Source organism: Schistocerca piceifrons, chromosome 1 (genome assembly GCF_021461385.2).
Source record: "Schistocerca piceifrons isolate TAMUIC-IGC-003096 chromosome 1, iqSchPice1.1, whole genome shotgun sequence".
NCBI lineage: Eukaryota > Metazoa > Arthropoda > Insecta > Orthoptera > Acrididae > Schistocerca > Schistocerca piceifrons.
Window position 1 is genome coordinate 486522476 of NC_060138.1, and position 26027 is coordinate 486548502.

The window sequence follows — 26027 nt, forward strand, 5'->3', positions numbered from 1 at the left end:
AGCCGAACACAACGGATGGTGCTTTTAAAAGAGGTTATAATATGAATAACAAAGAAAGTCAGCGTTTGGGAGTGTTGTCGAACAAAATCAAGTGACTTTGAGGGCATTAGATTAACAAATGGGACACCGACGGTAGTACGTGAGTGCCTACGTTTGAGGAAGAAAGCAGCTGTTTGTGGCAGAAGTATAATGGATACATAATGCGAACTTGCAACAGCAGAATTTTTTAAAGAAATATGGAATTATGTTAACGTCTTAATGAAGTTTGTGTGTTACAAACTCTTTCCTAAAATATTTGTCTACAGATTTTCGTTATTCAGAAGTGAATGTGGACCATAAACATTTAAAAAGTGCTTAAAAACTTTCGAAACGTGCTATTACAGAAGCATAATGAAGATGTTCATCATTTTTATTTGCAGCTCCTTGTGTTTCCGTGTTTGCAGTTAAAATTGTAGAATGTGAGGTCCGCCAGTTATGCAAAACACCGTTTCTTCTAAGCACCCAAACATGTTTCAGCACCACTGTGCCCTCATCAGTGGGTTTAGATTTTATTTAATCTGTAATGTGAACATTTTTACTAAATTATTACAAAATTATGTGGATATTTTGTTCAAACAATAATTCGTTTCTTTTTGTCAATACCTTTACACTTTGACCACTTGTGTATTATTTAGTACAGGTAGCTTGTCATATACAACCAAACGGTGTTGATGAGAAATTTCATTGGTAGTTAACCTATCATCTAAACGTAATTTAGTTTTCCGCGATATTTCGCGCCTATATTCGATTTTAGTCGTGATGTTCACGTAAATACAACACGTATTCTCACGAATAGGGTCGTAAAAGCACTTTGCACTTCACCAAAACACAGTGTAGTTGTGTGTCCCAGCCCAGTCAGTGTTCATTTGTGCACCAGAGAGTACAGCGCCAAATTTGAATTTTGTTTACATTTTAAGTTTGTGAGCGCACGCGTTTGTGTGTGTTTTCTGTACGCTTCTTAGTTGCTTGTGTTGTCTTTTACATGATGTTCCTTTTGTATGTTAAGTAGTGAGACGTTGCAGAGTGTAGTGTATCCATTTTTCGAGTGTGTGTGTGTGTGTGTGTGTGTGTGTGTGTGTGTGTGTGTGTGTGTTTGTGGGTAGACTTTTTCTGTTTATGTTGTCTTTTGTGTAAAGTTCTTTTAATTTGTTAAATGGTATGCCCTTGCAGAGTTTATTGTATTCCTTTAAGACCTGTTTTCATTCTGCTATTGCCTTCTGGACGTGGAAGTTTTCGTCAATAGTCAATTTACTGTATAGGCTGTAGCTGGGTTTTAGTATTCTTAAGTCTGTGCCTTTTGTAGTTGGGTGGTGATTGTGGCTATAAGGTGCTATGGGAGCTGTTGCTTTCTAAAGCTCTGAGATGTTCTAAATATCTGGTTTTGAAGTTTGTGTATGTTTGTCCTATGTAAACTGACTGGCATGTGTTGCTAGTGAATTCATATATTCCTGGTCTGTTAAATTTATCTGTGGGTGTTTCTTGTGTTCTGATCTTTTTCTGTGTTGTGTTCTGTTTTCTGTATCCTATTTGGAGTTCCTGTTTATTTAATATGTTGCCTATTCTGTTTGTTATTGCAGGTGAGTACGTGCCATTTCGTTATGAGTGTGTGTGTTGTTGCTCTATTGTGTCTTGTGTTTGGTCATTGGCTGTGTTTTGCGTTGTTCTGTGTTGGATGAGGATTTGTTTTTGTGTGGTATGTTCATTTTTGTACTGTTTACATATTTTTTTATTAAACTTATCCATCATATGGGTATCATAACCATTTTCTACTGCTGTTTGTTTTATTGTGTTTAGTTCTTTTGTGTAGTTATGTTTGTTCATGGGTGTTCTATTTAATCTATGGAGCATGAATCTGAAGTTTACTTGCTTATGTGTCAATGGGTGGTTTGATAGATTGTGAATGGTGGTCCTTTTGGCTGTCGATTTCCTGAATATTCTGAAGTTGTGTGTGTCCTTTCTTTTATGTATGGTGAGATGTAGAAAATGTAGTGTGCTGTAAGTTTCTGTTTCCAATTTGAAGTTAATTTTTGGATGTAAGTTGTTTATTTAATTGTGTAGCTGTTCTATGTTTGTATGTGGTCATCGACATAACGGTACCAGTATATAACTATGTAATTTTTTGGTTTTATTATGTGTCTGAAGATTATGTTCTCCTGGTAGTTCATAAATATTTTCACAAGCTGCGACATCGTCGCAAAAAAACAGTGACCGGTATATGTAATAAATTTCCTTTAATTTACGTCTATGGTCACAAACTTTTTGTTAACAGATTACTGGTTTCGGTCTTTAATGACCATCATCAGATCTGTTAAGACTTCGTTTTTATGAAACAGATCTGATGATGGTTATTAAAGACCGAAACCGGAAATCTGTTAACACAATTGTTTGTGACCATAGACGTAAATCAAAGGAAACATAGTTCATAAATATGTTACCTATAAGGCCACTAATTGGTGATTCCATTGGCAGTCCTTCATGTTGAGATTAAAATTCTTTATTGAAAACAAAATAATTTTGTGATGTTATTGTCTTGATTAAGGATGTTATTTCGTTGATGTGTGTGTCTGGTGTGTTTCCTTGCTGTTTTAATCTTTGTGTGATGATGTTAATTGTTTCATTTGTTGGAATACAAGTGTACATTGACTTGACGTCCAATGATATGATGGTTGCTGTGTCTGGTATGTGTATGTGCACAATTTTGTAATCATTTAGTAAAAATGTTTACATTACAGATTGAATAAAACGGAAACCCACTGACGATGGTACGTGGTGCTGAAACATGTTTGGGTACATGGAAAAAACGGTTCTTTGCATAACTGGCGGACCTCACATCCTACAAAAATGAAGATTTTATGGTTATTTTGTCTATTAATGAAGAGGTACTAAATCAGAATGCGGAGAAAAGATATTTATAACAATGTTCGACTAAAAGAAGGGTTTGATTGACAAGACACTTTCTGGGCTATTAAGGAATTGTTAATTTGCTAATAAAAACTGTTTTAAAATTACAGAACGAGGACGAAGACAGTGTTACCAGAAGCTTTTCAACTGAGAAAAGAGGACTCCATGTCACATGATACGCGTAAATATGAGGGGTCGCGTAGAAATGCAGTACTGGAGAGAGAAAAATAGTTTTATTCCAGTTGCAGTTATCTATTTCGAACTGTTTGCACAGTAATACTATGTGTCATAATAGAATGTCGTTGTTGTCTCCAAAACGTGTCATTGTGCCGGGTGAATGGTGAACGCACAAAGGAGAAACCTCACAACTGGACTTGTCAGTCGGCTTTTGCTTCTGTCGGAGGGCGTGGAGCCATTAACGCCGTCCTAGTACAACAACGGGAAGAACAAGAAAGGGTAGCCATCTGGGAGCGGCGGGGAATTTCATTCTGTGGGACGTCGAGCCTTGCTAGCTGCAGAAGGTCACGTAATGGCCGCGCCGTCGGCCCGTTATTTGCTTTTTCATCTCTGGGGTGGCTCGCCGCTCAATTACGCCGCACCAGGACATTTCGGTCGACTCATCACGGGTCTTTCTGTTATTTACCAAGCGGGAGGAGCCTTTCTTTCAGTCGACATAAAAGGCGAAAGAAAGGTCTGTAACTGTGAACGGGTGCAACTGGGCTTTTGCAGGTTCCAAGAGCATAATCCCTAAAATTTGTTTCACCATCGAAAGATTTTTTTTCATAGTAGGCTACAAAAAGTATATATATTTAACAAAAATATTTTCTTCTGGTAGAACGTATGCTAAGAATTTCCCATTGAACTAAATGTTATGTCATATGAAAGTGTAGGGCTCCAGAGACCTTTTCAAGTGTCAAACGGTTATGATGTATGTATGCAGACTGAAGTGACTGATTTGAAGAGAGAGAAGTGCTAGGGTAGTCCCTGGAGTTATGGAAAGCCACTGCGTCAGGGTAGCTTAGTGGCTAGTTTATCTGCCTAGATAGTCGGAGATTCGCGTTTCAATCCTGGCTTTGGTACAGATTTGCACTCGTCTCCTCGTTCTGTATATACTTGCACACATCATAGATAGTTTAGGCATTAATGCTCTCTGCGAAGATATAGTTTCATATAATTTAACCACCTACTCCTGGGTTTCAGGCAGGAGGCCTCATTTCGTTTCGAACCTGAGGTGCTGTTGCCAATATTATGTGTATAGCTAACAAAGAACTATATGAAATTGGTGACTGTTTGACACCGACTTACAGTTACAATGGAAAGCGACTTCTTACTCAGCGCAGCATACTCCATCTCCTCGTGGTGTGTGGGGTGTGTCTTTTCTGTATGATGGGACGTGAGTGGATGAAACCGTTAGCACACAGACTCTTCTTTCCAATGACATCAAAGGAGCCTCAGGCATAACTGACCCAATCACCATCAACATCAAAACTTGGGATTTAATCACAGACATTTGTGCAATGTCAGGTTATCAGCAACTTTACTTCGCAATCTTCCTTCTCTTGCCAACTGCAAGTGGTGGTGAAACTTTTTACCACCAAGAAAATCGAAACCGTTTATCTCCAAATCGAGCCTCACTTCCGCTACATTTTCAAAAAAAAAATTATCCTATCCGATTAAGTTTTTATATGTGGTATCTTAATATGTGCTCACATCGGTATGACCATAGATCTATATTTACATTTAAGAGTATTCCTACAAACACATCACAATTTTTATGACCTGTTGTTTTTCTGCACGGTCGCATTGCACCGCTAAGTGGCTTACGCCTGTCAAGATAGACTCACCTTTTTGTGTCCACTCATGCAAACTCTAACAACTGGCCTGCAACCCAGAATCAAACACATATTGATGACTTGCTCTCGCCATATGCACTTGGAGGTACTAGCCAACATAAAGGCACACTACTCCTAATAAAAATAATAATTACTCTGCACATGGAGTACGTACTGACGTAGTGTTCTTCAGACACCGTCCTCAGTCATCAATAAGAATATCTGCTCTTACACCCGTTACACTCTATGTACAAGTTGTATAGAAGTCGTTTAAGGAACTCTTTATCCAAGTCCATGCAATGTATATCTATAGTTATAGAACTGTCTCGAGGTTGTATACACTTGAACTTTCAGAATGATACAATGTATTCATGTCGTCATAAAGTACTGATGACAGCTTATTTTATTTCAGTTACGTTAGTTAATAATACCGTCGTTTATGAGAAAGTACATAAATTATTTAGTACGGGAAAGAAGTTACGATCATATACTGAGCTGTATGTCACTGGAAGTGTAAAAGTAAAATAACTAAGGAGAGTCTGAAATTTTAAGAGAGTTACAGGTTTCAATATTGATTTTTCCTATTAGTCCAGCCAACAAAGGAAAATTGAGGGAAGATTCGTGTACAGTGGAAGGAGTTGGGGGATAACCGACGTACTAAAAATTCTAACCGGTGAAGTACAAGCGTTGGGGTGCGTATGACTTTAAAGTTCACTTTTTATGCTTTTCTTGAATCACTCCAAACCTCCGGGTGCCGCGCGAGATAGCCGCGCGGTATAGGGCGTCTTCTCACGTCCGCGCGGCCCCCGAGTCCTTCTTCGGACATGTGTGTGTGTGTGTGTGTGTGTGTGTATTGTCCTTAGCGTAAGTTAGTTTATGGTAAGTTAAGTAGTGTGTAAGCTTAGGCACCGATGACCTCAGTAGTTTGGTCCCATAATACCTCACTACAAAAACTCCGGCTTCTAGCGCAAATTTTTCCCCGTACAAAATTAAACTGCATTGTATATTCTATAAAAACATGACATTCATTTTCTCTAAGAGTAACAGTTTCCGCATTGGAAGGGATGGAATACACTCCTGGAAATTGAAATAAGAACACCGTGAATTCATCGTCCCAGGAAGGGGAAACTTTATTGACACATTCCTGGGGTCAGATACATCACATGATCACACTGACAGAACCACAGGCACATAGACACAGGCAACAGAGCATGCACAATGTCGGCACTAGTACAGTGTATATCCACCTTTCCCAGCAATGCAGGCTGCTATTCTCCCATGGAGACGATCGTAGAGATGCTGGATGTAGTCCTGTGGAACGGCTTGCCATGCCATTTCCACCTGGCGCCTCAGTTGGGCCAGCGTTCGTGCTGGACGTGCAGACCGCGTGAGACGACGCTTCATCCAGTCCCAAACATGCTCAATGGGGGACAGATCCGGAGATCTCGCTGGCCAGGGTAGTTGACTTACACCTTCTAGAGCACGTTGGGTGGCACGGGATACATGCGGACGTGCATTGTCCTGTTGGAACAGCAAGTTCCCTTGCCGGTCTAGGAATGGTAGAACGATGGGTTCGATGACGGTTTGGATGTACCGTGCACTATTCAGTGTCCCCTCGACGATCACCAGTGGTGTACGGCCAGTGTAGGAGATCGCTCCCCACACCATGATGCCGGGTGTTGGCCCTGTGTGCCTCGGTCGTATGCAGTCCTGCTTGTGGCGCTCACCTGCACGGCGCCAAACACGCATACGACCATCATTGGCACCAAGGCAGAAGCGACTCTCATCGCTGAAGACGACACGTCTCCATTCGTCCCTCCATTCACGCCTGTCGCGACACCACTGGAGGCGGGCTGCACGATGTTGGGGCGTGAGCGGAAGACGGCCTAACGGTGTGCGGGACCGTAGCCCAGCTTCATGGAGACGGTTGCGAATGTCCTCGCCAATACCCCAGGAGCAACAGTGTCCCTAATTTGCTGGGAAGTGGCGGTGCGGTCCCCTACGGCACTGCGTAGGATCCTACGGTCTCGGCGTGCATCCGTGCGTCGCTGCGGTCCGGTCCCAGGTCGACGGGCACGTGCACCTTCCGCCGACCACTGGCGACAACATCGATGTACTGTGGAGACCTCACGCCCCACGTGTTGAGCAATTCGGCGGTACGTCCACCCGGCCTCCCGCATGCCCACTATACGCCCTCGCTCAAAGTCCGTCAACTGCACATACGGTTCACGTCCACGCTGTCGCGGCATGCTACCAGTGTTAAAGACTGCGATGGAGCTCCGTATGCCACGGCAAACTGGCTGACACTGACGGCGGCGGTGCACAAATGCTGCGCAGCTAGCGCCATTCGACGGCCAACACCGCGGTTCCTGGTGTGTCCGCTGTGCCGTGCGTGTGATCATTGCTTGTACATCCCTCTCGCAGTGTCCGGAGCAAGTATGGTGGGTCTGACACACCGGTGTCAATGTGTTCTTTTTTCCATTTCCAGGAGTGTATTAGCAGATATTAAAGAACAGTTTTTTATTGGCACAAAATTGATGTATGTTATTGAACGAAATGGATTAAGAATCAGTATTAAATGTGTGTACCACATCTAAGTACAACTGAACCGTATTAAGGGACGTGTATCAGTATGCAGGTTGTGGGGGATGGAAGATAGAAGCGTCAGGGAATGTGGGTCGCTGGATTGTGATCGTACACTTTCCTTCTTCACAGGTCTGACAACTGAAGAGCTAGCAGGTAATTCCGCACTCTCCCCACACCAATGTATCACAAGAAGCAACTACAGGGTGTCTCACACAATTATGCGTAACCTTCTGTAGCTCGTGTTATGAATCACTAGCGACGCAGTGAGCATACATGCCCAGGTGTTTCTATTTTATGTAAGGTCCATTAACACTACATGAAGTGCAGATATGAGTTTCTAATAGCGTACTACTGCAAGAAACGCATGTGGGGAGACACTACTAACACAACAAACGCATATGGGAATAATCGCTTCAAACTGTTCTACACTTGTAGAGGAGAAACTGATTCTTAGTAATCCGGTGCAGCAGCTTTGTGTGGTTGTTCCAAACTCCCCCAGCACGAGCGCTGCTGTATTTATAGTTCATAAACTATACGATCCAGTCAGTTCTCGCCCGGTTCTCATAGACAAAATACGTCACTAAACCCTTTTTTATACTGTGGACTAATTTTTACTTTATGAAACTAGCAATTGTTGTGACCAGAATGAGATTTTCACTCTGCAGCGGAGTGTGCGCTGATATGAAACTTCCTGGCAGATTAAAACTGTGTGCCGGATCGAGACTCGAACTCGGAACCGTTGCCTTTCGCGGGCAAGTGCTCTACCAACTGAGCTACCCAATCATTACTCACGCCCCCTCCTCACAGCTTTACTTCTGCCGGTACCTCTTCTCCTACGGTCCAAACTTTACAGAAGCTCTCCTGAGTTCAAGTCTCGGTCCGGCACACAGTTTTAATCTGCCAGGAAGTTTCAGCAATTGTTGTGAGTAATTACGGTTGTTAAGTGACCTGTTATTTCAAAAAAGGTCAACAGCTGCAGCTGTCTACTGTCTACAGCACTGGAGGGTCTGCCCCAAGTACGACACGCTGTTAGTATTTATTCGACAACGTCGGTTTAATTGTCTCCTCTACCCAACAGAAATGAGCCACCTAGGTATTACTGAACTTCAGATATTTTAATGCAAGTCAAGCAATGCATTCCAGCAGATTCGTACCCATGTTCATACTCGTCTTGTGAAGTATTCTGTGGCTTTAAGATAAATCGGTCCATCAGTGCAGCTCATTCTGCGAGTGCCAGCGAATGTAAGAGATTTATGCAATCTCTCATTACCGCCGTTAAAGATGAGAGAAGTACAGGAATTTTATGGTCATTCATTGATTCATCAGCAAGTGGGTACAACGTGTTTACACATTTTACGGAACCTGGTCAGTGATAGGCAGCAGGAAGGTGCCACGTTTATCAATCCAATCCCTTTCTACCAACGCTACATAGGCCGTCACACTTGCAAATTAACACTTACAAGCTATTGTTCACAGGTAGGTATTTTACATAAATGATCAATTAACAACTAGAAATAACATCCTTACATAAACATGATCTTACATAAACATGAACTACTATTCACATAAGACAACTGGACAGGAAATGTCGTGGACGTATAGTGTGTTTAAGAAATGTCGTGGACGTATAGTCTATTTAAACTGAAAAGCGAGCAGCACTCATGGTATGAGAAAATGTAGTTACCAGAAAATCGCTACAACAACCATACAGAATCACTAGGAATCAATTTCCCCTTTAGTGGTGCAGAACAGTGTACAGTGATTTACACAGAATACATCCTTAGGCGTTTCTTGCATCAGCTCATTTTATTATTTCACGTAGTGTTGAAGCGCACTGGGAAAAATAAAACCCCTCTGGGCGTGCCTGAACACTGCATCACCAGTCACTGATAAGACGAGTAGCAGAAGGGCCGGTATTATTTTGCGAAATACCTTGTAGTTGTTTCTTGTAATGTAGTTCGGTAGAGGAGGTGAGGCCTCGCCTGGGCGCTCTTCAGTTTGCAGATTTATGAAGGAGGGAACTGCGGGACCACCACCCAGTGACCTGCCTCCTCCTCATACGTCCACCTCAACCACCCACCCCACTCTAGCCAGTCACACCCCCACAAAAGTATTTATCTCTTAATATGGTTCTACTGTATTTACGTTAGGAACACATATTTATTGTCCGCTTTTAACCTATTTCATTGAACAGCGTACAATAATTTTGTAAAGTTCAAACGCAACTTTTTATAATTTACAACTTTTCCAACATTACATGGAAGAAAATTAATAGGACGTTTTTTTCCTTCAATTCACTTTTCACCAGGAAACAGTTTCACCAGAAGTCACGGTTTTCGAGTTATTCAGGAGTAACAGATGAAACTGACTTTTCGCGCCCCCACTTCCCCGTTCACACCGCTCCGGTAACGACTTTACGTTTGGTATTCATGGCTCTTCCGCCACTATACAAAAATTAGCGACTGCATGTCATTTTTACCTAGTCGTGGTCTTCATTGACTGGGCTAAATCTTAACTGTGTATTGTTAGAGTCGGATACCAACGGCTCTGTTACCAAGATGGGATAATAAGATAACTTACAATTGATTTATTTCTACCAACGACAGTTCCAAATACTTCGAGACTATGTCAGGGCACTTTGGAGCTTAGGCATGCGTTATTCAGTTGAGGCGACAGATCTCTCAATGACGTCAGATTATGCCGTTCTGCGATGACAAGGAACATGAGACCTCAAATGTGTAGCGTATACACCCTCTTCTACTTTCTTTCCAGGAGCGAAAAATATCCCGTACGAAGGGACTTGCAACACACTAAAATATCAAGCGCCAATCGGTTGTTCCGTTTTGTGTGGGATTTTCAGTATCTTGGCTCAGCCTCTCGTGTTGGTAGCACTCCGTCTTCAGGCCACAAGTGGCCCATCGGGACCATCCGACCACCGTGTCATCCTCAGTTGAGGATGCGGATAGGAGAGGTATGTGGTCAGCACACCGCTCTCCCGGTCATTATGATGGTTCTCTGTGACCGGAGCCGCTACTGTTCGGTCAAGTGGCTCCTCAACTGGCATCACGAGGCTGAGTGAACCCTGAAAAATGCAACAGTGCATGACGGCCCGGACAGTCACCCATCGAAGTGCAGGCCACACCGGACTGCGCTTAACTTCGGTGATCTGACGGAAACCGGTGTATCCACTGCAGCAAGGCCGTTGCCGTGTTGGTAGGATGCCTGGTATTTTCCTGGTGTGGTCGTACTTGAATGGTTAGCCAGTACGATTTGTATCACATACCATGACGGTTAAACGAGACCGTGATATTCTACCACGGACACACTATTTTGTAAGTCGTCTTGTCCTTTGCTCGTTGAAGTGGAGCGGCCAGGCACGAAGCCAGAGGGCGCGCGTGTACATCTGCGGCGGAACCACAGCGGTCTGCCAAGGTTATGTACTTGTGTAGCTGTGTAGGGTGGACAGCAGTAGGCCTAGGAAATGTAAATCGTAAGACCATCGCCGTTATGTACGATGCGATCACAAAGTTACCGATCGAAAATCATGCAGTACACAATCGGCCTGCCGTTAAGATAAAATGACAGTGAGCGCTGAGGAAATGATCCCACCAACCTACGAGGCTGAAGATGATCGTTTGTTAGAATACAGTGTACTGCAGCATCAATGGCGGTTGCTCATCTATGTCTGACGGGAATCGTGGAACCTTTAAGGCATGTTTTAAGGGACTGAAGGCGTGATAGTTGGGACTATAGGGCGGCTGCTCAAGTGTCTCCCACATGATTTTGCGACATGGTGACGGACATCACAACGAAGCAAAACAGAACTCCGTGCACCACTCTCCAACGGCGCTTTTAGACGGATATGCCACGGCATACGCTTACTTCATTCACCGATGGATGTCCGCCAGTGTTCGTCGCTAGGCAGCCAAGAATAGAATAACAATACGTTGGTCCTGTTTGGATGCAATTTTTAAAAACGTAGCCATAATTCGCGTTTCCGTTTTTACCACACACAGATCAGAAAGATATGAATGCCCCACTACTACCCTATCTGCATGTCGGTGCTTATATACACTACTGGCCATTAAAATTGCTACACCAAGAAGATGACGTGCTACAGACGAGAAATTTAACCAACAGGAAGAAGATGCTGTGATATGCAAACGAGTAGCTTTTCATAGCATTCACACAAGGTTGGCACCGGTGACGACCCCTACAACGTGCTGACATGAGGAACGTTTCTAAACGATTTCTCAAATATAAACAGCAATTGACTGGCGTTGCCTGGTGAAGCGATGTTTTGATGCCTCGTGTAAGGAGGAGAAATGCGTACCATCACGTTTCCGACTTTGATAAATGTTCGATTGTAGCCTATCGCGATTGACGTTTATTGTATCGCGACATTGCTGTTCGCGTTGGTCGAGATCCAGTGACTGTTAGCAGAATATGGAATCGGTGGGTTCAGGAGGGTAATACGGAACGAGGTGCTGGTTCCCAACGGCTTCGTATCACTAGCAGTCGAGATGACAGGCATCTTATCTGCATGGCTGTAACGGATCGAGCAGCCACGTCTCGATCTCTGAGTTAACAGATGGGGAAGTTTTCAAGACAACAGCTATCTGCACGAACAGTCGATGACGTTTGCAGCAGCACGGACTATCAGCTGGGAGGCCATGGTAGCGGCTACCCTTGACGCTGCATCACAGACAGCAGCGCCTGCGTTGGTGTACTCAACGACGAACCTGAGTGCACGAATGGCAAAACGGCCTTTTTTCGGTTGAATCCAGGTTCTGTTTACAGAATCATGATGGTCGCATCCGGGTTTAGCGACATCGCATTGAACACCCATTGGAAGCGTGTATTCGTCATCGCCGTACTGGCGTATCACCCGGTGTGATGGTATGGGGTGCCATTGGTTGCACGTCTCGGTCACCTCTTGTTCGCATTGACGGCACTTTGAACAGTGGACGTTACATTTCAGACGTGTTACGACCCGTGGCTCTACCCTTCATTCGATCGCTGCGAAACCCTACATTTCAGCAGGATAATGCACGACCGCATGTTACAGGTCCTGTACGGGCCTTTCTGGATACAGAAAATGTTCGACTGCTGTCCTGGCCAGCAAATTCTCCAGATCTCTCACCAATTGAGAACATCTGGTCAATGGTGGCCGAGCAACGGGCTCGTCAGAATACGCCAGTCACTACTTTTGATGAACTGTGATATCGTGTTGAAGCTGCGTGGGCAGCTGTACCTGTACACGCCATCCAAGCTCTGTTTCACTCAATGCCCAGGCGTATCAAGGCCGTTATTACGGCCAGAGATGGTTATTCTGGGTACTGAATTTTCAAGATCTATGCACCCAAATTGCGTGAAAATGTAATCACATGTCAGTTCTAGTATAAATAATTTGTCCAATGAATTTCTTATCGGTGTCGCAATTTTAATGGCCAGTAGCGTACTTATATCGGAGTCGCGCTACCGTGTATGTTTATATGCCGCGGCAGCACCCTCAAACGAAATATTTTTGATTGCCCCTTATATTTCATGCATGATCCCCCACGAATATAACCGCTCAGTGTAACACCATTATCCAACCAGTGTCTCACCAACTTTGTTGACGCAGAGCAGCAAAGTTTGCCTGTTTGAGCAGATGTTGGACATAAATCGGAGCTCATAATACGACGAAGGAGAGAGAGGTAATCTCGTTGGTAAAATTTTAGCGAGTAAAGTTTGTGAAATAAGCCTTCTTATGACAAACTACCTGCTGTTTAAACCCTTGTTACCAAACTGTGGCGAACTGAAACACCGTCTTTTGTTCAGGCGAAAGCGTGTCTCCTAAACCGTGTCGAAAAGCTGACAGCACCCTGACACACAGAAAATCATTTCTTGTCTAACATCAACAGAAGGTACGAACGAAAAACTCTTGTATAAATATAATTTTGGACCATATTTTTTACTGTTTTCAAGAATTTCTTGCAGACAGAAAACAGTACGTTGTTGTCACCGTGACGAAATTGGCAGACGTAAACATATTTTGGGGGGACCTCTAGGAGAGTGTTATACGTCCGTCACTGTTTACAAGTCATACGGGGACTAAAAGGCATAAGTGCAGATATATCTATTTCTGACTAAAGACGGTCAGTTGAACAACATTACATTAGTAGTTACGTCATTTGCAGACTAATACTAAGTCGTATGTTTCTATGTTGGTTAGCACCTCCAAGTATTTGGGGCAAGAGCAAGCCATTAACGCTTATTCTCCCATAAGTATCAGGCTAGATGTTGAAGACTGGACGCAAAATGGTACTGACAGCCGTGGCTCATTTACAAGGAACTGGTTCAATCCGCCACGTCGAAACATGCCCTAAAGTTTTTATGCGGCAAGAATAAACCGATAAAAAGACCCTGTCAGTATTTTCACTGCTAAAACGCACTGCACTTTTTTTTAAGGTGTTGAACATCGCCGAATTAGTAGCTCGCCAGCTGGCTGGACAAATGTATACCCGCTATTGTAGCTGTACGTGCTGTGTATGCACAAAATGGCAGGCGCGTACGCTGATTGACGGCGCATCAGTAAAAGGATAACACGAATTGAAGCGATCTTCACTTCTGAAGCAAATTTCAGTTTTCGCTCATGGTTTTCTCAGAGACAATTGTCTATAGTTACTTTTCATTCAGATTTACAACGCATTTAATATCCTAAAGAATTGTCAGTTAATTTTGTAGTAGTGGTATCGGTAAAAAATGAAATTAAAAGCATTGTGTTTTACACTTAATGTTAAGTGGTGTGCAAACATGCCCCTGCTTCCTAAAATATGACCGTGAACTGCACAAATGGAAAAAAGACTTACATCAAATAATAAATATGCACCAAAATGAAAGTAGCAGAACTATGGAAGAAAGACAATGTGAAAGATTTACTGTACTGGGTAAGCACAAAGTCCCAATACCGTCCATTAATAACTAACGTAAACCCCATAAACGTGAACAACACTTCTTTAGAGGAGTTTTCTTGAGATGAAGCACGTAGAGCTGCTCATGAGAGTCATTGCATAATTACTGATGGAGATCCGTCCATTAATAACTAACGTAAACCCCATAAACGTGAACAACACTTCTTTAGAGGAGTTTTCTTGGGATGAAGCACGTAGAGCTGCTCATGAGAGTCATTGCATAATTACTGATGGAGATCTACGAGACCGGCCTTTCCAAATACCAACTGAGATGATTACTGCTTGATCCAAATTTACTTCGACACGGAAAAGCAGGTTCAAGAAACCATACAAAATAGTAGGGTGAAAACCACAAAACTTCCTTCAAGTGGAAGTGTGTGGGAGAAGCTAATATGCATACCTAACGTGAAGACGAATCTTGTTCTGACGTCCATTAGTCAGGTTCCGTGTGAGACTTGCAAAAATGAACACAGTTCATCGCTTTGTGGAGAAAATGCTATCTATTAATGCTATGACACTTATTTATAACAATGACAATTGTAAGTATAAGTAGATTACTGTTTTCACAATTCTGTCTTCTCTGGCTTTAAGGACCTCAAGGCATCTTATGGCCAAAAATAACAAGAAATAGACTGTTTAGTGGCAAAAATCTTATAATCGTCCTATCAAAATCTAAAGGAATAGGAAAGAATGATTTTCATTGCTTCATTTGGAACAGTTTCTGATCAGTTGTAAAATTGATTCGTTGTTTCTGTTGGACTCTTGGCCTGGAAATAACGATACCTCTGTCGGAAAGACTTGACATTATTCAGAATCCACCCGGAACAGGCAATATGACTCTCGACAAAAAACATTTCTATTATGGAAATTATTTTAAGTAAATTGTCAGACAATGTAATTTCTGATAGCTCCATGCCATTTGAGGTTTATCTGTAGAACACTGTTTTTAAATCGCAGTCATTTATGCATAATCAGTTTGCATTGGAACGTTTTACGAACTGGTTTAAGTATGCCCGGTACGCAGCAAAATAAGCAGAGCAAGGACCAAGACCAATTCCTACTCCAACGCAATTGTGTCTAAATAAAGCTAATAGTTATGATGGCGTCCCTGAAAGTATAAATTTTTCTTTCGTCAGGTGCGTCCGGCTTAAGGAAAATGTTTGTTTTCGTCAGTCAAATGACAGTTCACTTTATTGTGATGGCTATGCGGAATAGACATACATGATTCTAAAATTATCATAATAAATGTGCTGCAGGAATTGGTGTAAAGTAGTGTATGTGCAATAAATACCTCATTTCGATAAATTAACGTCACTACTTATGGAAGTCACCTGCAATGCAATAACGAACATTACCTTGATTTATTTTCCTCCGCCAGATATTTCTGTAAGAATTACATATTCAGTAGTTCAGCTACCGACGTGAACTGCCTTTTACCCAAAACGTTAGTGATAAGTGAAATTTTTTTGTGTTGTTCATGTTTAGGTGCTTCAGATTCTCGTGGGTGACTCCGCATATTGGCGGCGCTATGCTCTCTTGTCACTGCCGATAGTACACTAGGCACGAAAGTCTACACGCACGGCGGTCACAAGCAACTAAATCATTAACAATGCATTTCTTTGGCTGTATTGTTCCTGCATAAAGAAATTTAAAGTGGGTTTTTACGTGTCAGATTGGAACACTTGCATATAGTGGTGCTGTTACGGCGGCGAAGAAAAATTCAGGTAGTTAAGATTGTAACGTGCTTGTGAGAACGCTGTTCGACACAGAAAAAACTACCAAAACGTTGATGCGTCTAAATGTTAAGGTAACATATACAAAAATATCTACCCTTATACATGTTACACAGCCTCGCGGGGTAGCATCCGGCCTCTTTTGAAGTATTGCTGCTATGTCTGGAATCCTTACCAGATAGGTTGAATGGAGTACATCGACAAACTCCAAGTAAGAGGAGCACGTTTTATTTTACGGGACAGAGTGTCACTAACGTGATACAGTATTTGGGGTAGATATCATTACAACGAAGGTTTCTTTCGTTGCGATGGAATCCTCTCACGAAATTACAATCACCAACTTTCTCCTCCGAATGTGAAAACATTTTGTTGGCGCCAATCTACGCAGTGACTACCGATCATCATAAAAAACAGGGGAAACCAGAGCTCGCACGGAAAGATATAGGTGTTTGTTTTTTCCACTCGCTGTACGAGATTGGAATAATAGAGAATTACTGTGAAGGTGGTTCGGTGAACTCTCTGCCAGTCACTTAAGTGTGAAATTATTCATTAATGAACTGGCTGTAACTATTCAATTAATTTCTTATGACACTCAGCATATAAGGACAGAAAGCAACAAGGATCCTACTTGGTAACAATATCTGGGGACAATGAGGACAGAATCGCACTGAGTTTAACTGATCATTATTTAAATAAATTTTATCAATCAAATCACATTCAGTTGTGCTGCTGGGTTAGCCTTTAATACTTTCTACCAATGAACAGTCCTACTTCATTGCTGTGCATACGATGGAAGTCGGATCCGGAGGTTTCTTTCGTTGCGATGGAATCCTCTCACGAAATTACGATCACCAACTTTCTCCTCCGTATGCGAAAACATTTTGTTGACGCCAATCTACGCAGTGACTACCGAGCATCATAGAAGACAGGGGAAACCAGAGCTCGCAAGGAAAGATATAGGTGTTCGTTTTTTCCACTCGCTGTACGAGATTGGAATAATAGAGAATTACTGTGAAGGTGGTTCGGTGAACTCTCTGCCAGTCACTTAAGTGTGAAATTATTCTTTAATGAACTGGCTGTAACTATTCAATTAATTTCTTATGACACTCAGTTAGCAAATAAGGACAGAAAGGAACAAGGATCCTGCTTGGTAACAATATCTGGGGACAATGAGGACAGAATCGCACTGAGTTTAACTGATCGTTATTTAAATAAATCCGACGACGCAACTGTGTTGCTGGAACTGTTGCTATTCCTGAAGACGGTAGCATCTTGTGGAGCACAGCTAATTACAGGAACGGCAATCACAATTAATGCAGCCTTTTCCACCCGTCCACTGTCCGTGCTCCTGCTACTAGACATGTGGCCGGCACGCGTAGATGATGCTGCGAAAAATGGTACTCTCTACTGCATTAACACCACACTTCCGCACACTACAAGCGCTAGAACCCGTCTCCTTTCTCTTTTAATAAGTAAGGACATTACTTTACTGTATGTGTAAATTTAGGTAGAAGTCCGTTGACGTTTCATTTATTTATCTGTGTCTTAGTCTGAAACTTATAAGCTCTGTGAAAAAGCCGAAGGAATTGTTATTTGCATCGACTAGCAACGATAATAGCAGTGCTTGTGCGCTATAAAATCTTTGGGTAGGGATTTGTTGCGCGGAGAGCGCGGAGAGAAAGGAGACGGGTTCTAGCGCTTGTAGTGTGCGGAAGTGTGGTGTTAATGCAGTAGAGAGTACCATTTTTCGCAGCATCATGTACGCGTGCCGGCCACATTTCTAGTAGCAGGAGTACGGACAGTGGACTGGCGGAAGGGGCTGTATTAATTGTGATTGTCGTTCCTGTAATTAGCTGTGCTCCACAAGATGCTACCGTCTTCAACAATAGCAGCAGTTCCAGCAACACAGTTGCGCCGTCGGATTTATTTAAATAATGATCAGTTAAACTCAGTGCGATTCTGTCCTCATTGTCCCCAGATATTGCTACCAAGCAGGATCCTTGTTCCTTTCTGTCCTTATATGCTGAGTGTCATAAGAAATTAATTGAATAGTTACAGCCAGTTCATTAATGAATAATTTCACACTTAAGTGACTGGCAGAGAGTTCACCGAACCACCTTCACAGTAATTCTCTATTATTCCAATCTCGTACAGCGAGTGGAAAAACGAACACCTATATCTTTCCGTGCGAGCTCTGGTTTCCCCTGTTTTTTATGATGATCGGTAGTCATTGCGTAGATTGGCGTCAACAAAATGTTTTCGCATTCGGAGGAGAAAGTTGGTGATCGTAATTTCGTGAGAGGATTCCATCGCAACGAAAGAAACCTTCGGATCCGAGTTCCATCGTATGCACAGCACTGAAGTAGGACTGTTCATTGGTAGAAAGTATTAAAGGCTAACCCAGCAGCACAACTGAATGTGATTTGATTGATAAAATTTATTTAAATAATGATCAGTTAAACTCAGTGCGATTCTGTCCTCATTGTCCCCAGATGTTGTTACCAAGTAGGATCCTTGTTGCTTTCTGTCCTTATATGCTAACTGAGAGTCATAAGAAACTAATTGAAAAGTTACAGCCAGTTTATTAACGAATAATTCTACTTTTAAGATTTATAGCCTCAGTCTACTTTCAATTAACTGTTGTACAACAGAGGCTTTAGTATATGACTAAAGAAAAGCAATTTCATTTTTCAAGTTTGAGAATCAATCAGTGGAAAAAATCCAAATCTAAAGAAATGCGCAAATTAAGACTGATGAAGTTTTATATATTTTACATACAGCTTGGAGCACATGGCTGTTTTGTTTGGTACGTATTCTAGTGTTTAATTCTGTACAAGTCAGTAAATAGGCTCAGTTGTTCAGACAATAATATGAAATCCCATTTGCAAAATAAGAAACGGCAAAGTAAAAAGTGCTTGCTTTTTTCATAAATTTCTTCGGTGACGTTATGTTGAGGTCACTGAAAGCTATTGTTCACGTAACGAAGTTCTATACTAACATGCAGGTTAATGACATATTTTCAAATCATTATTCGACTGCCTTTTTCAAAATTTAATGCCAAACATAATGTACGAGTAACTTCTCAGTTTTTTTATCATTACATATTCACTTAAAATTAGTCTCGAAAAACGAGACCACGTCAGTGTTTAATAATACGTGTTTTTCTTTCCCATCATGTTGTACAGGTTTTTGGATGTAAATTGCCCTCGTGGGCTGGCAACCGTTAATTATTTCCTTTTCGTTATCAGTGTAACTTTTGGATTCAGGATCAGTGGTACCACTTTTCTGTCCAGTGTTGTTCGTGAGTGAATGCACAAAATAACTTTCATTTTCACAATTATAGCCCTGTTCGGTTTAATTACAAATTATTTTTAGTAGACTTTCCATCAGAAGGGTCGGTTGTACACTTTCCCCCTACTTATCGGTATCACTTCTTCGGGAAAGGTAGCCTTATCCAATTAGAGAAAGTCCATTAGGCATCCACGCTATCCACGGTCATACTTTATATCGCAAGCAGGATAGGCCGATTAGTAAGAGGGAGGTTACAACCAGTAGTCCACGGGGATAATACCTTGGGAAGGGGTGAAATGTCCATGGTGGATTTGTTACTCACGTGACGTCAAACGTGTAGTCGAGGTTCGAAGTCACTGAGCTGTCCTTACCAAGCCATTCTACGGATACCGCCCTCTGCTAACACCACATTACTTCCCGCCTCCTTTTATGCTGACGGTTCCGCCTCCCGTGGCATACAGTGGTAGTTCCGCGTCACCTATAGGTGACCGATACATTTAATCATAGTGTGTATAGTAGCCCTAGTAGTCGCTAGTAGGTTTGCGCTTCTTATCGTGGACCATTCTGGTGGAGACTTTATAAACCGTATATCTATCTTCCACATGACGTGATGTCCCCCTCACCCAATCCTTACCGCTCGTACAATTCGTTTCAGGGGCAGTGTTTATGCTTTGAATTATAGGTTTCTGAATCGACTTACAAAGTTAAATGGCTAAGAAAATGTATCTCTTCAGTGGGCATCCTCCCGATGCGATATAACATATGGTTTCTGAAGCGGGACAACTGCGTTTCAGTAGTATAAAAATTTCCGAACGTAGTCATGCTACGTTGGTACAGTCAAACACCTGAAAGCTCTCTTGGACATGTGTCTGTGCCGCATGGTTTAATAATGACGGCATCTTAGTGCGTAAAATATTCCAGGGGTAAAATAGCCCGCCATACGCCTCAAAGGGCGACGTTTACTTGAGAGGACTTAAATACAAGAAAATGCAAGCATTCATCCTGAGTGTAGCCTTAAATAGAAATGAAACGGGCAAGAAGAGAATAGCTCTTCAAATACGATGATACAGACTGATGCTATGTGGCGGGTAATCCATACAACTACTTCGATTAAATGGGTGACAAAAGACACGTATGATACAAGTTAACAAAAAGGAGGGATAATCGATAGGAGAAGGTGGGTGGCTGGATGGTTGATTTGGGGGAGGGAACCAAACAGCGAGGTCATAGGTCGTTTAGGATTAGGATAGGATGGGAAGGGAAATCGGCCGTGCCCTTTCACACAAACCATCCCGACATTTTTCTAATGCAATTTAGAGAAATCACAGCAGACCTAAGTCAGGAGTCGGACGCGGGTTTAACCATCGTCCTCCCGAATACGAGATCAGTGTGCTAATCAATGCGCAACCTCGATGGGTCCGATAGGAGACATGCTGTGTGTGTGAAATGGGGGAAGAGGGGAAGAGGACGAATTAAATAGTAGTAATGTATCAGGACATGTCCATAACAAGCAGATTCCAGCGTATGTGACGTTACTGCAGTTACTCAGAGATAAAGAACAGGGTAGGGGACGGAGTCAAACCAGTATTCGTAATGAAGGTCTCTACTGACTACAACAAAATAGGAGTAGCATTGTAACCTACAGGACCAGTACAAGAAATGAATGATGAAGAAATTGTGTTATAATGGGAGCTGAGTAAACTATCACAATAAGTGTAATGTAAAAAGTTAAGAAAAGACGATATCAGTACATTATAGAAGATGTAGGACTCAAGTTCCGTATATAACATGTTTATAGGAGGGCAATCAGTGTATTTCGGCTAACTCAAATTGTGTGTCAACGATATTAATCCTTGGCTGTAGAGATTCAGAGCTCAGTTTGCCGGCACGGTGACCTAGATCGTAGACAGTCGCTAAAAGCGAGCGATCATTCTTTTGCGGGGGAAGAAAGCCCGCTGAGGAGGTATTCCGCGCCGTCGTTTGTTTCGCCAGTGTAGCGCACGTCACGGTCGGCGGCGCCGCCGCGCGCTGCCGGGAATGGGCCCGCAAAATGTAATTAATGGCGAAAGCCCGGCGGCGGGCATCTTCATTCACTGCAGCAGCCGGCTCGCAGCTCACACTTAAAACACAGCACAAAGCACCAGTCTGCGTAAATTCTCCTCTAATGTTTAGCAGAATGGTTTTTCACATAAATTTTTCAACATTAACAAAGAAGCCTCTTTCCCTCGACATCTAGTATTTTGTTAACATCCTCCATCCATTCCATCTACAAACTGAAACGCACTCGTCGTGGTGACGACATGATGCTCATTTCAATATAATTTCGCGTTTCGCTATGAAGTATGCCCATGTCACTCGACCATCGCAGATTTTGCCCAAATCTTCTGTCCAGTCACAGAAAATGCATTCATCGTCAACCGATATCGGTCACATTTAGCCAACGCCTGAACGATTGAAAGCAACATTGGATGATCACCAAGTAATGGTTTGAGCTTTGACTAAGCACAATTTGGTGATTATATGACATTCTTGTCAATTTTAAAACTTTGGCTAAAGTCGCCCGATATCGGTTGACAGTGTGAAACATTTTCAATAGGTGTTCCAAAGGAAATATAAAGTGTTCAAACGGAAGTTGTCCATCATAAATCACTTAATGGAAGACAAATCTGATTTCCTTGATTCATTTATTTTTCACTTCAATCAATGCCAGCTAGTTTCATCAGTGAATAAATACAACTCGAACTATAATTAATATTACCAGAATTAAAACATAAAAGACCTATAGACATTCGTTGCGAGCAGGCATTGATTAAGTCAATGGAGAAAGCGGAAAATTTGCGGTGGACTGGGATTATACCACAGCGGGTAAGGAGCATTACGTTAGTAGCGTAAGTTGAGAATTTTGGTCTGACGGGTGGCGTGCGAGCGTATCCCGAGTAGTTACGCAGACCACTGTGTCTGGAAGGCATAGTGTCATAGAGCTTCTGCCTAGTAACCAGGAGACCTTGGTTCGAATTCCAGTCGGGCGTAAATTTTAAACTTTCCCCACTAATTTAAATCAATGCCCGCTCTCTGCTAATGTCTGTAATTCCTTTGTGTCTTAATACATTGTGGCTGCTGAATGAAAACAGGTTCTGTTCTTTCGGACATGTCCGAGAGAAGAAACACCATATTATAAAACAGCACCAGAAGTTTCTACACCACCTGTCTGTCTTGTAGACCATTCCCGTTTGCTCAATGGATATATGCTGCTGAAGTCACACTTACTCTAATGTAGTAAATATGCAATTTGACGAATTACATAATCGGTCAGACTCGTAACTTGGACAGAAGCCTTACTAACGCCGAAACAAAGTTTAAGATTCTGTGACGAAGTATGTAAGAAGCAATGTAAGTACCGTCCCCATTTTGAATTCCTAAATAGTTAAGTCCCCATCAGTACGTAAGTAGGTGTTAACAAAGTAATTTATGACCTCTTTAAAGTAAGTAAATAAATACGACCTGCGGAGTCGCTCTACTTATAGAGAGGAATGCCAACGTTACCGGATCGGGTGGTTATTATTAAAATGTAGCTACTCACAGAGATCCAGTGTGGGCTACGATTATCGTATGGCGGCGAAACTTGGTAGACATGCTAGTGCGTTAAGGTGGAATCAGTTTCTGTTGGAAATAAATTGGATGAAATTTTGGCCACCAGGGGCAGATCTGGTGCTGTGAGTACAAGATTGACATATAGAAATGTTTCCATATGTAATAGATTAGGAAAAGGGCATGGGCATAAAAGGTTAAACAAGTAATCAAGGCACAATGTTGATTTTATCATTAATCGCTGCATACACAATTTATTCAATCGAGCACCGGAGACGTTATTCATCTCTAAATTTGCCCCTTATCACTAAAATTGGAATTATGTTTCCAAAGTAAACGTCTCCGCATGAACGCATTAACATGTGCACCATATTTCGATACCATTGAGTGACTACAGCTGACATTGGACCTCGGCGAGAATCTGAACTTCTAATTATAACCATCTGGTTCATTTTCATTTATGCGCAAAGGTACCAGCGTAAAAGACGTGTTACTAACGTAAGAACGTTACTAGGTAAAGAGCTACATATTACAGTGCCTTACTAGGATATTATGAGACCTATATGCTCTGTTAATCTTGAAAACCTTCACGATTTTCCTCCTTCCGTCTTAGGTGTGTGAGATAAATATTAGTTTCACAAACTGTTCTGTACAGTAATCATTCTGTTCACAGTTTTGTCCTACTCTTCTGAACCAATTACTCTGCCACTTTTATAAATACCGCCAACTGCATACGAACTGTGTTTTATAACACTGCTCTTGCTTTTAATGTTGTCATCTGGCGTTATTTCCTGCCTCTCTTATTAAAATACTTCATTAGATTTTATTTTATAGACTGAGCTATCAGTTTTAGACAAAATGTGGGTACTGCAGCATATCTCTAATAGACACAGAATGTTAACTTTCTTCATTTCAATTACAAATTACAGGAAGATGTTGTGGGAAGCCCTACGTAACATCTGCAAACTGCTCTTCATCAGTGCGTTGTATTGCAGCCTGCGTCGTGTTAGCCGCTGCTGCACTGTGGCGCGTGTTGCCGACAATCAGGCGCACCGTGATCACGCCGACCACAACATGGAACGGAGAAACAGCGCATTGCACCCAAGTGGATACCAACATGTTTCGCCACGTTCTCTTGCAATCTGCTCAGGCCATCAAGGTTCATTACAGTTAACTCTCACTGGCACAAGTTCTGTCTTACACAAAACACAAGAAGCTATGCATTATCAAGAACACTGCATTATATTACGCCATTCACCCACAGGGCATTTGTATGGCAGTGCTCGGATGTTAGGAATAATTCAGTAACCGGTGGATCACACGCACAGCATTACTGAAGACCGATATATTGTGTTTCTTGTTACTTGTCTGAGATATCAGATGTTACTCATAAAGTTTTGTAATTAACATACTTACTTACTTACTTATCGCGAATGGACCCAGAAGGATCACGCAAAGCTTTCTGACATCGTTTCTTCCATACTTCTTTCATTCGTTCTCCATGTTTTATTTTCTTTCTTCTGTCCATTTTGTTCCTGGTCTCTTTAGTGCTTCCTTCTCCGACAATACAATCCACTTTTCCACCTTATTTCTAAAAGTTTTTCTATTTTTGACATCTTTAAGTTCAATATTTGCTTTTTGTAAATCTAATTTTACTTGGCTAATCCATGGTGTTGTTGATTTGACTTTTTCTATGTAAGTGAGAATTCTGTTGGTGAGTCGTGTGGGGGGAAGTCTAGTGACATGTCCATAAAATTTTAATCTTCGCCTTCTTATGTCTGCTGCCAGGTTTGATATAGTTTCTGTGGTTCTTCTTGATTGTATCCGGTATCCTTCTTCTGTTAATTTTGGACCTAAAATCTTTCTCATATTTTGCGTTCTTCTTTTAGTATTTTTTCTAAGTCACATTTTGTGTGGAGTGTGAGCGTTTCAATAGCATATAGTGCTGCTGGCTTAATTACTGCGCAGTAGTGTCTGATTTTTGTGTTCGAGGAAATGCATTTTTTATTGTATATTTCATGTGTCATACCATATGCTCTCTTCATTTTCTGTTGTCTGATCTTCTGTGCAACTTTCTCTCCTCCGGTTGGCTCCAAAATTTCACCTAGGTATTTAAAATGTTTTACTCTATTTATTTTTCCATATTTTGTGTTCAAACTGTGTATATGGAATTTCGAACAGAAAAATTCTGTCTTTTGAAACGAAATTTGTAAACCTACTTTATCCGCGCATTCCTTAAGGATCTCTATTTGTTTGGTGGCGATTTCTTCATCATCTGCAAGTATGGCCAAGTCGTCCGCGAATGCTAAACAAGATATCTCCACGTTGTCTTTGGTTCTACCAAGATGGATTGGTTTCCAGTAGGATTGATTTTTTAATTCATTTTCCCATTCCTTAATGACTTTATCCAGGACTATATTAAACAGAAGTGGAGATAGCCCGTCACCTTGACGTACTCCTGTTTTTATGAGAAAAGGTTCAGAGATTTCTCCCCTGAATTTAACTTTAGATACAGTGTCTGTCAGTGATTCTTTGATAAGCCTTAGTGTTTTGGAGTCAAGTCCAAGTTCCTCTAAAATGTTAAACAAAGATTGCCGGTCAATTGAGTCATAGGCTTTCTTAAAATCTACAAATGTACAAATTATGGGGGCATTTCTAATTGCTTTGTGTTTTAATATTGTCTTTAAATTAAATATTTGTTCTATGGATGAGCGACTAGGGCGGAAGCCTGCTTGATAATCACCAATTTGGCGTTCCCGCTGCTCTTGTGTTCTTTTCAGCAGGCATGTTGAGAGAATTTTGTAGGTGACTTGTAAAAGTGAGATTCCCCTGTAGTTATTGTCATTTGTTCTGTCTCCTTTTTTATGTAACGGGTGAATAAGGGCACATTTCCAATCCTCTGGTAGTTTTTCTGTTTCCCATATTTTTGTTATTATTTTTGTGAGCTCTTGCAACGTCTTTGGTCCTAGGTTTTTTAATAGCTCTGCAACAATGCCATCTTCGCCAGATGTTCTATTATTTTTTAAGTTTTTAATGTGACATTTGATTTCTTCCTGTGTTGGTGGTAATGAATCCGGTTGAGCGTTGGCACTGATTTCTTT